Here is a 9784-nt window from a genome sequence, read left to right on the forward strand (position 1 = left end):
AAAATCATTCCAAATACAGTGGATACCCGAACAACGAACGTTTTGCATAAAGAAGACACTTAGGGTAAAGATATTCGTTTAACTAACAAGATGCTGAAACAAATTGTGATCGTTAACTGAGAGGCTCCACTGTGCATCATTCACCAAGTATTTTGACTATACTCCAAACTCTTAAGATAAACCTTTACTTTTCGAATCCCAAATGACCTAATTTCTATATCATGCAGATGAAACTTGAAGGAATGTTGACTACTCTTACCATTCATATGATAACACATGGCGTATGCGTAATTATAGAGTTGCGTTAGAGCACCTAATTGAAATATACGTACACTTGTAAGTTAAGGGTATGAAAATAAGTTAAGGGGTCGCTTTCCAATAAGTTGAAGGTCTAAAAGGTGGAGCACCTGACAAAATTTCAGATCTTAACTTAAAGCTAAACTTTGTTTAGATCGGCTATAGATCTAATAAGTTCTGGGTTGGCTATTCACTATTGCAGTACCTAGTTATGGTCTTAATTAGTGTTGAATGGCATAGATCCTGCTGATCCTCACTAGGCATAGCAATTAAGGTAGATGCTCGATGACTCCCGTGGGCTAACAATTGAAACTAATTGCATTAAATAGATGATTAGTAAATTCTATAGAGACCCTCTAAAGTCTAGACACACATAAACACACACACACACACTCTACACATTATGCCATAAACGTATAAATATCAATTTGATCTGTCAAATATTGACACATCAAACCCTAAACAAACCAATGACAGGGCCCCCCCACCCCACCAACGAACCAACCAGCGAACCATCCAGGCAAACTCATCCCATCCCTCAGCCATTTAGCGGCAATTTATGAGCAACAAAATACCAAAAAAAAAAAACAACACAAAAAAAGGACAAAAAATAACGTGAAAAATTGGTAGAAAAAATAATAATAAGCGAATGAGCAAGCGAGAAAGAGAACAAAACAATAACAAAACGAAAACGAAAGCGAAAGGGAAAGGGAAAGGGAAAGGGAAAGGAAAGAGGGGATGGGGAATTTCTATTGAGATCATTTCAAGGGTCCTTGACTTTATGGCCCGCCAATGTCAGCCAATGAATGAATTGATGCTGCAAGGGCAATTATATGTATTATATAACATCATGTTTGCAGTTTAATGTCAAAAACGGAGTTTTTTACACAAAAACCGTGTGCATTAGATCGTGCTTAGGGGATGCTGTTGGGATGAGACTCTGGACCCGGGAACCCAACCCAAACTGGACCGGTTTCAATAGAAAGGTTCAAAGTGCGTGTGAAAATGAGGATGTTTGTTGTTGTTCTTCTCTTTTCTTCCTCACTCTGATGATGATGATGATGATGTTGTTGTTGTTGTTGTTGTGGATGATGATGCTGCTGATGCAGGACATTTGCGGTGTTGCCAAAGGTGTGAATGCCACAACAACAACAACAAGCAGCAGCAGCAGCAACAGGGGCAACATACAAAAGCCGTAGACTAGGACAATCGAAAGCAAGCGAAGCCGTGTAATGCGATAAGGCGCCAATCCCCGGCATTCGCAATTATCCTTAAAATTTTTTTTGTTTTTTGGGTCAAAAGGTGCCAGTTTTTTTTTTTTTTTTTGGTTCATTCGTTTTCCTTTGGTGGTGTCCTTGCTTTTCAGCAATTAGTCAAGTGGTTAATGAGTTGAGCGAAATCGGATAAGGACACAGCCCATAGAGTGGGTATGGAATGGCTGACTGACTGACTGACTGTACGCGGCTCATTTGGGATATTGGGAATTTGGATTTGCGATTTGCGATTTCGATGGGTTTCGGCTGCTCTTCGATGGGTTTGGCCTGGCGTGCTGCATTTTTTCCGGCATATTGGCAAATTGCAATTGCAAAATAAAAACCAGAAGAGAATAGAATGAAAGACGTAGATGAGTTAGAAAAAAGGGTTAAAGGGCTTAGAGGGTTGTCAGGATAAAAAATGGCACAACAGGCAAATTTCTAATGTACTAGAAATTGGCAAAAACGGAGGGTTGCAAGCAACACACACACACACACACACATACACCAAACTCTGTCTCTCTTTCAAACAAAAAAAGGAAAAATTATTTACCAAACATTTTCAAAAAATTTAACGAGGCCAATTTTTAAAATGGAAATTCTACACAGAGAGAAAATGTTTTTTTTTTGAACCAGCATAAATATACAAATTTAGTGCTAAGAGCAGCTGTTGTCACTATCTCTCTTTCTCTCTCTCTCTCTCTCTCTCTCTCTCTCTCTCTGTCTGTCTCTGTCTCTCTTTGTGTCTGCGGCCAGCATGTTCTTCTAAAATTACCGAGGTGCACAAGGTGCAAATGAAATGAATTTAAATGCCAATGGAAATATATGTTGGCCATGCATTGATGATGCGTGGCTTAGGAGTGCTGAAGGGGAAGGGGCGAGCTCGGCGGTTGGTTGTGTTAGTGGTGGGGTGCGGTAGGAGTTGACATCCAGGGAGGGAGAACCAGAGCAAATAAATAAAAAACAGAAAAAACACACGCAGATGTCCTTAAAACACACAGACACATACACACATGCAACAAACCAAAGGAATCCTGCTTATTCTGGCCCGAATATATCTATTCATTTTGTGAATGGGTACATTCACTTTCTATTCATAGTCATTTGAATGTGTTTTTGAATATTGTGAACTCTGAAAGTGTTTCTGTAAATTCTCAAAGGATGGCCTTATATGGTCAGTAGAAGGCTACACGAATACATTTGAATGAATTCGACTGTTCACAGTACTCGTCAATGCAAAGATAATAATAATCGAATACCCTTTGTTTGAACTTTAACGAAAAAGGAAAAGTGGTTAAGGCCCACACTTATTCGCTTATACAGAGTGGTCGTTAATGAGCAGGCAATGAGTATATTCGAATCAGTGCTCACTCGAACGCAAACAAAAGATACTGGAAAAGTTATGGTTGTTTATGGTCAAGGGCTAAATTTCAGTATATTCGCTTATTAAGAGTAATATTCAATGAGAGTTTGGTTATTTTTGAACACAAAGTCAACCGAATATCATTTGACTATTTTTCAAGAAACTTTCAATTGTGTGAGTATAGAGAATACTCTAAATATAGACACTGACTATTCGTTAGGGAATGGAAGCCACTTTGAATCGAACTCAACAAAACCTTTTTTCTTGTGTTCTTAAGGTGGCAAATCGAGTCTCACAGCAAAATGATTCACTTTCATTGGGTTATAGTCACATTCGATTAAATACTCATTCATTTGGGTGACTCAGTAGAGTCACTTAATCGATATTGCTTTTGTTTTCGCTTCTGAAACTCGACTATCTATTCACTTTGTTCTTTAAACGAATGAATATATTCGACTCAATGTATTTGAAGTTTTCAAGCATTATTCATTTCGTTTTATTGGAATATCCTTTTGAATGCAGCTTACTTTTGATAGAAAGAAATTGTATAAGTCTAAGTGACTTTGACTAGAAATATTATTCATTAAATACTCGTAAGAGGTGCAGTAAGTGTATTTGCTTGGTCGACTTGAAATTGAATTGGAATTTAATAACAAAAAATAAATTTGTAAATGCTCGCGATCTCGTATGACGAAACGGGACATGCAAACTACAAAGGACTAACAATAATAACAACAACAACAGCAGAAGCAGGAACATGAGGGCCATTTCCATACCTTCATACACCACGTGCGTACCTCCAATTGTCTGTGTGTGTGTGTGTGTGTGCCGCCAGCTTGCCGCAAGGTAACACAAAAAAAGAAAAAAAGTGCACATGAAATCAACGCCGCATGGCTGTATCTCCGGTGTCCTGACCGAGTCCTTTTTTTGCATATCATATGCTAGCAAAAATAAAAAAAGGAAGCACGACAACAGAGAGATAGATAGAGGAGGGAGACAGTGAGTGATGAAGAGAGGCGGAGTGGATAAGCGGCGAGCTGCGAGCTGCGGGGCCCGAAAGGGGTGTGGGCATTTTCATCGAGGGGTTGGAATCATCATTTGAATAATTCGACATTTGCGGCAACTGTCCCGAGTCCCGCTGCCCGTTTCCACCTTTCCATCGCGCATCGAATGACGAAAATTTTTGTAATAAATAAATAATCCTTTCATTGTGTGTGTGTGTGTGGAAAAACTATGCCGTGGAAAATTCGCTCGCAATTGGAAATTTAAAAAAAAAAAAAAAAAAAAAAGGAAGAAAAGAGAAAACGAGGCCATGCAAATGCGTATCCAGTTTAGGGTTACGGGGTTGGGAGGTGGGTGCTAATTTTTTTTTTCTCTCTCCCTTTGACAACACCTGGCGCCATTCATACCATATAAATTTCCACATGATTTCCATATTCGATCAGAGATTCAGTTCAAGTGGTCAAAGATAAAGTTACTAGTAATCCGTTTTCTCTTTTGCCACACATGGAATGGGGTACGGGAGTGGAGGCGGGAGAGAGAGAGAGAGGGCCAAGTTTCCATACTTAAAGATAAAAGGATTTCCAAAGAATTCCATTGAAATTTAATTAACGAAAATGTAAAAAACTTTGCTTGCTTTTAAAGGACTTCAAGGAGTATTCAAATCCAAGCTTGATAATAGTTGTCGTCCTTGATATGTTCATGAACTTCTATAATTTGAAAGGATTTTGATTTAGTTAAAAGATCGGTTAAGGACTATTCCTTATACTTCAACCGAATCGAGGGAAATGTTTTCTACAATTTGGATAAAGGAGTTGAAGGACTCGAATGGTGATTAGTTTGGAACTATTACTTGGAACAGTGATGGATTAGTCTCCAAGGATTAAGGTCCTCACCGTTTTTTAGTCCTTTTAATATTAAAAGCCTTTAAAATGATTTTCGATTGCTAAAATGTTTAGGTTTAACAAAAATATAATATAAAAAATTCTGAAAAATTCTTAAAATGTTTTTCGAAAGTTGAACCTCATTTTAATGCTTTTGAATTTAATTATAATAATAAGTTAGAAAACGTTAAAATATTTAACAAAATCTTAATTTCATAGAGCTGTAATTAAGTAAATTACTTAAGTTTTTTAAACACAATATTGACATCTTTACTTTCAAGTTGAAATAATGTCTTTCAGCTTTCAGTCAAGTTCGCCAAATATGGTAAGAGAAAATTATTTTTGAAGCCAGTCGACTTAAAATTTATGTTTCAAATAAAAAATTATGAAATGATAAATTGAATAAAAATCTTTACTTATCTGTTCATGAAGTAGTTCTAGTTCTTGACCATTCATGTCCTTAAGTTCACATGGGAAATTATCTTCCAATTTGCATTACGATCCCGAAAATATATATTTAGATATTCGTTTCGTTAATCCGGCACTGAAAAGATGAAAATAATAAAGGTTTTTTCGGACTTAAGCTAATTAGATTTACGGATTAAGCTCACTTACTTTCTATAAGAAGAAAAGCCTCAAATGGGTCAAAAGAAACGTTTTTAAAGCATACCTTTAGGCACTTTTATTCAGTTATTAACATATTCAATTATTGAACTATGAGTTTTAGATCTTTTGGGTTAAAAGTTGAAAAAAAATTAACTAACTGACCATGGAATAAATGTATAATCCAGCAGATTCAATATATTGGCTAGTAAGAGAGTAGAGATAAAGGGCAAAAGGGAAAGGGAGAAAGAGAGAGAGAGAGTAACCCCAGCTGGATTGCCCCATTCTCTAACCGCTAACAATTTTCCATTCTTTGCAATCATTTTGAAAAGGCAAAAACTTTGCATAAATGTCCACAAACATGTGTCCCAGTCTCAATCCCAGTCTCCGATGGTTTTCCGTTTTCCTCGTTTTACTTAAAGATGGGGTTGGGGGTTGGAGATGGGGTGGGTTGCCTTATGCTCATTGGTTTTGGTTGGCGACTTTATAAAAATGTTTGCCCTTCGGTTTGTTTGTTTGTCTATGTGTCGATTTGTTTGTTTGTCAGTCTGTCTGTCTGTTTGTTTGTTTGTTTGTTTGCTTGTTTGCCCGACTGCGTTTTGTGTCGTAAATTTAATGGGCAGCAGTAGCAAAATCGAAAAGGAATCGAAACGAATTGAATGCCAACCGGGAGCCATGCATAAAAAATTGCCAGTCAATGGCCAAAGCAAGGGGTTAGTTGGGGGGAGGTTGGGAGTTAGCCAGCCAAGGGTTATCTTCGATTAGCCCGAAATGTTTTTATGGCCTGTGGTCGCACATATGTGTGTAGAAGGGGGAGTTCAGGGGGAGTTGTGGGGGTGGTCATGAGGCCAAAGCACAAATAATAACAGTCACGCGTCTTTCTCTCTCTCTCTTTCCCTTCCTTCTTCCCTCTTCTTGTCTTGCTTTACTCCTAACTTTAACTGGGCAAAAAAGCAGACACAGCAAAAGATGTATAGAAATTTTGAATACCCTTCCAACTAATCTTAAGTAGATCTTGAGAAGAAGCAACTGATATGAGAGAAATTATGATCAAATAAAGGATATATTATATGTTATAGACATTGTGAACTGAACAATCATTAAACAGAAACCTCTAAAGGCATATAATCAACTCTTCGGAACGAAATTTCCACTCGAAACTTTCTTATCACAACAAATCAGCTCAGATATTTATATTTATATATGTTTGGGAACCAGAGACGCCTCTGGGATTGGGTCTTTTCGGTTGTGGATGCCCGATGCTCAGTCCTGGATGATGGGTTGACGGCGGACAGCGGACCAAATAGGGCCATTGATCAAAATTGTTACAATAATGGCGAAAAATCCAACCCATTCACCCCCCTCCCCCGGTTAGGACTCGCAGGACAAGCCGTAGCCCAACCCAAGGCAAGCCAAGCCAACCCAACTCATGCCATGCCATGCCATCCCTTTACCCACTCACCGCCCACACACACACACACTCACACACACACACACACCGTCGACTGGGCAGAAAGGAAAGCAAATATCGCCATTGCTGTCCGACATGGCAACGCGCGAGACGGACACCGACGGACGAAGGACAAAGTCCTGTGTCCTGTGAATCCTGTATGTGTCTGCCATTGAAAGCCTTTTGATGGCGGCAGTGGTAGTGGTGGTGGTGGCGATGGCGATGGTGTTGGTGGTGGTGGTGGGTTGCTTTCGTTTCGTTTTCGCAAGGTAGCAGGCGGTTGCTAACCGAGTGTCCAAAAGGACCAACAGGACCCTGTGCTCGCGTGTGTGTGTGTGTGTGTGTGTGTGTGTGAATGTTCGTAATGGCCACAGTTGTTGTTATGGCTAAAGTTCGTACGTGAGGGTCGAGTCGACGAGCACGACATATCCTTTCCTTTCCTTTGGTCTGTGGCCGTTGCTGTTGTTGGGTCCCTCGTTCTCGTTCTGGTCTGGTCTGGTCCGGGTCGTTTGTACATATTGCATCAAAGAAAAGTTCTGTTGGGAAAAATAAAACACGAAAGTCTCCCTCCCCCCCTACACACACACACACACACAAGGACATACGCAGTCGCAATGCAAATAAAAAGTGGGCTGACAAAATCGTTTCCTTAGTCTATGGACACAACACTGAGCTCTTATATAGAGAGATATGTATATGGTATCCATGCAAATCCCCCACGTAAGGGACATCCCAACGACATTCCCCTGCCACCCCCACTCTTCTTCCAATCACACATACATATACATATGTATATACGGGTGTTTATCAAGTCAAGGCGCGGAAATTGGTTACCATTTCGATCTGCCCACGTCCGTGTGTAGTCCATTTGGTTACATCTTCTCTTATTTCCTCAAATCGAATAACAACAACAAATAGCAATGAACCTCAAAATCCATATACCATTTAGTCCTTTCATTAACTCATCAACAAAACGCATAAAACGTAAATTTCAAATACTTTTCAATGAATGGAAAATCTTCTTTACATTTCAGGTAACATGACTGGTTAATAGTTTCCATTGTTATCAAAAGACATGGCCAAACCTTTGGGTATGGCACCCCATTCCAGCATGGTTAGAAATTGATGCTTCGTCTTCCAGAAACCGCAATCACAAACTCCAATCATAGGCCCACACACGCGAAGGTCTCTGGACTCCACTAGAGAGACTGACTTTCTCTCTCTCACTCTATGTGTGTGTGTGTGTGAGTGTCTCTAGCTGATCTCTGAAGAAATATTAGTTCTGTCAAAATAAATTTCTTTGAGTAATGTAATCCCATTTTGTGGTCTTGACACACATCCATCCGATGTATGCGTTTCTTTAAATTTCAAGGGTGTTGGGAGTAATACACTTACAACCACCCACAACATAGCATCTACCCCTCCCCCCACCACTGCCACAGCTCTCTCAGTTCCCAAGTCTCCGTTCTGGTCACACATCGCATCAAGATGGAATATGAATGCGATAAATCTGTTCGTGATTGTTTTTTTGCTTTTCTTTTTATTATAATTTTTTTTTTTTTTTTTTTTGCTTCGCCCCTTTGCCAAAGATGTCCACCGTTTGGAAAATATGCCAACGGAATTTGCTAATCCTGTAGGCAAACCAAGGCGTTGTCGTTGACGTCCTTGCTTGAGGCATCAGTTCAGTTGTCCTTTATTACACTATTTCCTAAGCAGCCGGCCTACGAGACCAGGCTCAGCCTCAGACTCAGGATGAGGTCGATTACGGACACATGTACGCACATCACACACACACACACACTCACGTTTAAGACGTGCCTGTGACCAGGTGGGTGGGATATGTTTCCATTTTTTTTTTTTTTGCCTGCCTTTTTTTTATATTTTTGGAGTGGTGGTTGGTTCTTTTCCGACTTGGCCGCTGCTCTTGATGATGACAATGTGGCTTGACAGCTTTTGCGGGCTGTGATTGCAAAAAATGCGACATGACGATGACGAGAAAAGAACAAGAAATTGCAAAAATTTTGCCACACACACACACACACGCAATGCCAAAAGGAAAGAAAGGGGTGGGGTGGGGTTGGGGGGGCTCGAGACTCTGAAATGTAATATACTCAGAAACGAGACAAAAGTGTGAGCGTTTGCGAGTCCTGTGGGGGGGAAGGGGGCTAAAACTGTGGGGCAGGCGCTAGGAAAGAGAATTTGTGGCGGCAGTTGAGAGTTGTGATTCGAGAACAAACATTGATGAGGCCAAATTTCTGTGATTCGTCATCTAAATAGCTTTTTTTTAGGAAGCCCTCACACACACACACACACATAGAGACGGGGCTTGGTTTAAAATTACCAAACATTACACACACTCACACCCACACCCACACCCCTTTCCTTAAGTAGTTGAGGCATTTACTCGGTTGCTAACTAAACGGAAACTCGCCAGGACAACACAAATGGCCAAAATCATGATTAAAATTACCATTTAAAAAGTCAAAAGGATTTTCGAGAATTATTCAATTTTCAAAAAAGGAATATTTAGAACATTACATTTTGTAAAAAAGGATAAAATTTTCGGAGTTCAGTCGATGTAGATCAACAAGAAGTTCCATCTACCTAAAAGAATACAATCCCCATGGTCCTCAGATTAAATGAGTAAGTAAATATATATAAGTTTGTTAAATTAATAATTTAAGAACTCAAAATTCGTAATAAACATTGAAAAAAACTGGAAAATAGTGAAAAATTCATATCTTTTCAGAACCGAAACAATTTTTTTACGTATTTCCTTTTATCCAGTTCCAGCACTTTCCAATTTGGAATAGTTCTGAGCTGAGAAAGAAGCTTGAATTTAATACCAATTAGAATGCGATTCCAATTGATCGAGCTTATGGGAGTAATAGTCCTAAGGGGAGAGTAAAAGTGCTAAGGGGCTAATATAAAAACA

This window comes from Drosophila tropicalis, unplaced genomic scaffold (genome assembly GCF_018151085.1).
Source record: "Drosophila tropicalis isolate 14030-0801.00 unplaced genomic scaffold, ASM1815108v1 contig_158, whole genome shotgun sequence".
Classification (NCBI taxonomy): Eukaryota; Metazoa; Arthropoda; class Insecta; order Diptera; family Drosophilidae; genus Drosophila; species Drosophila tropicalis.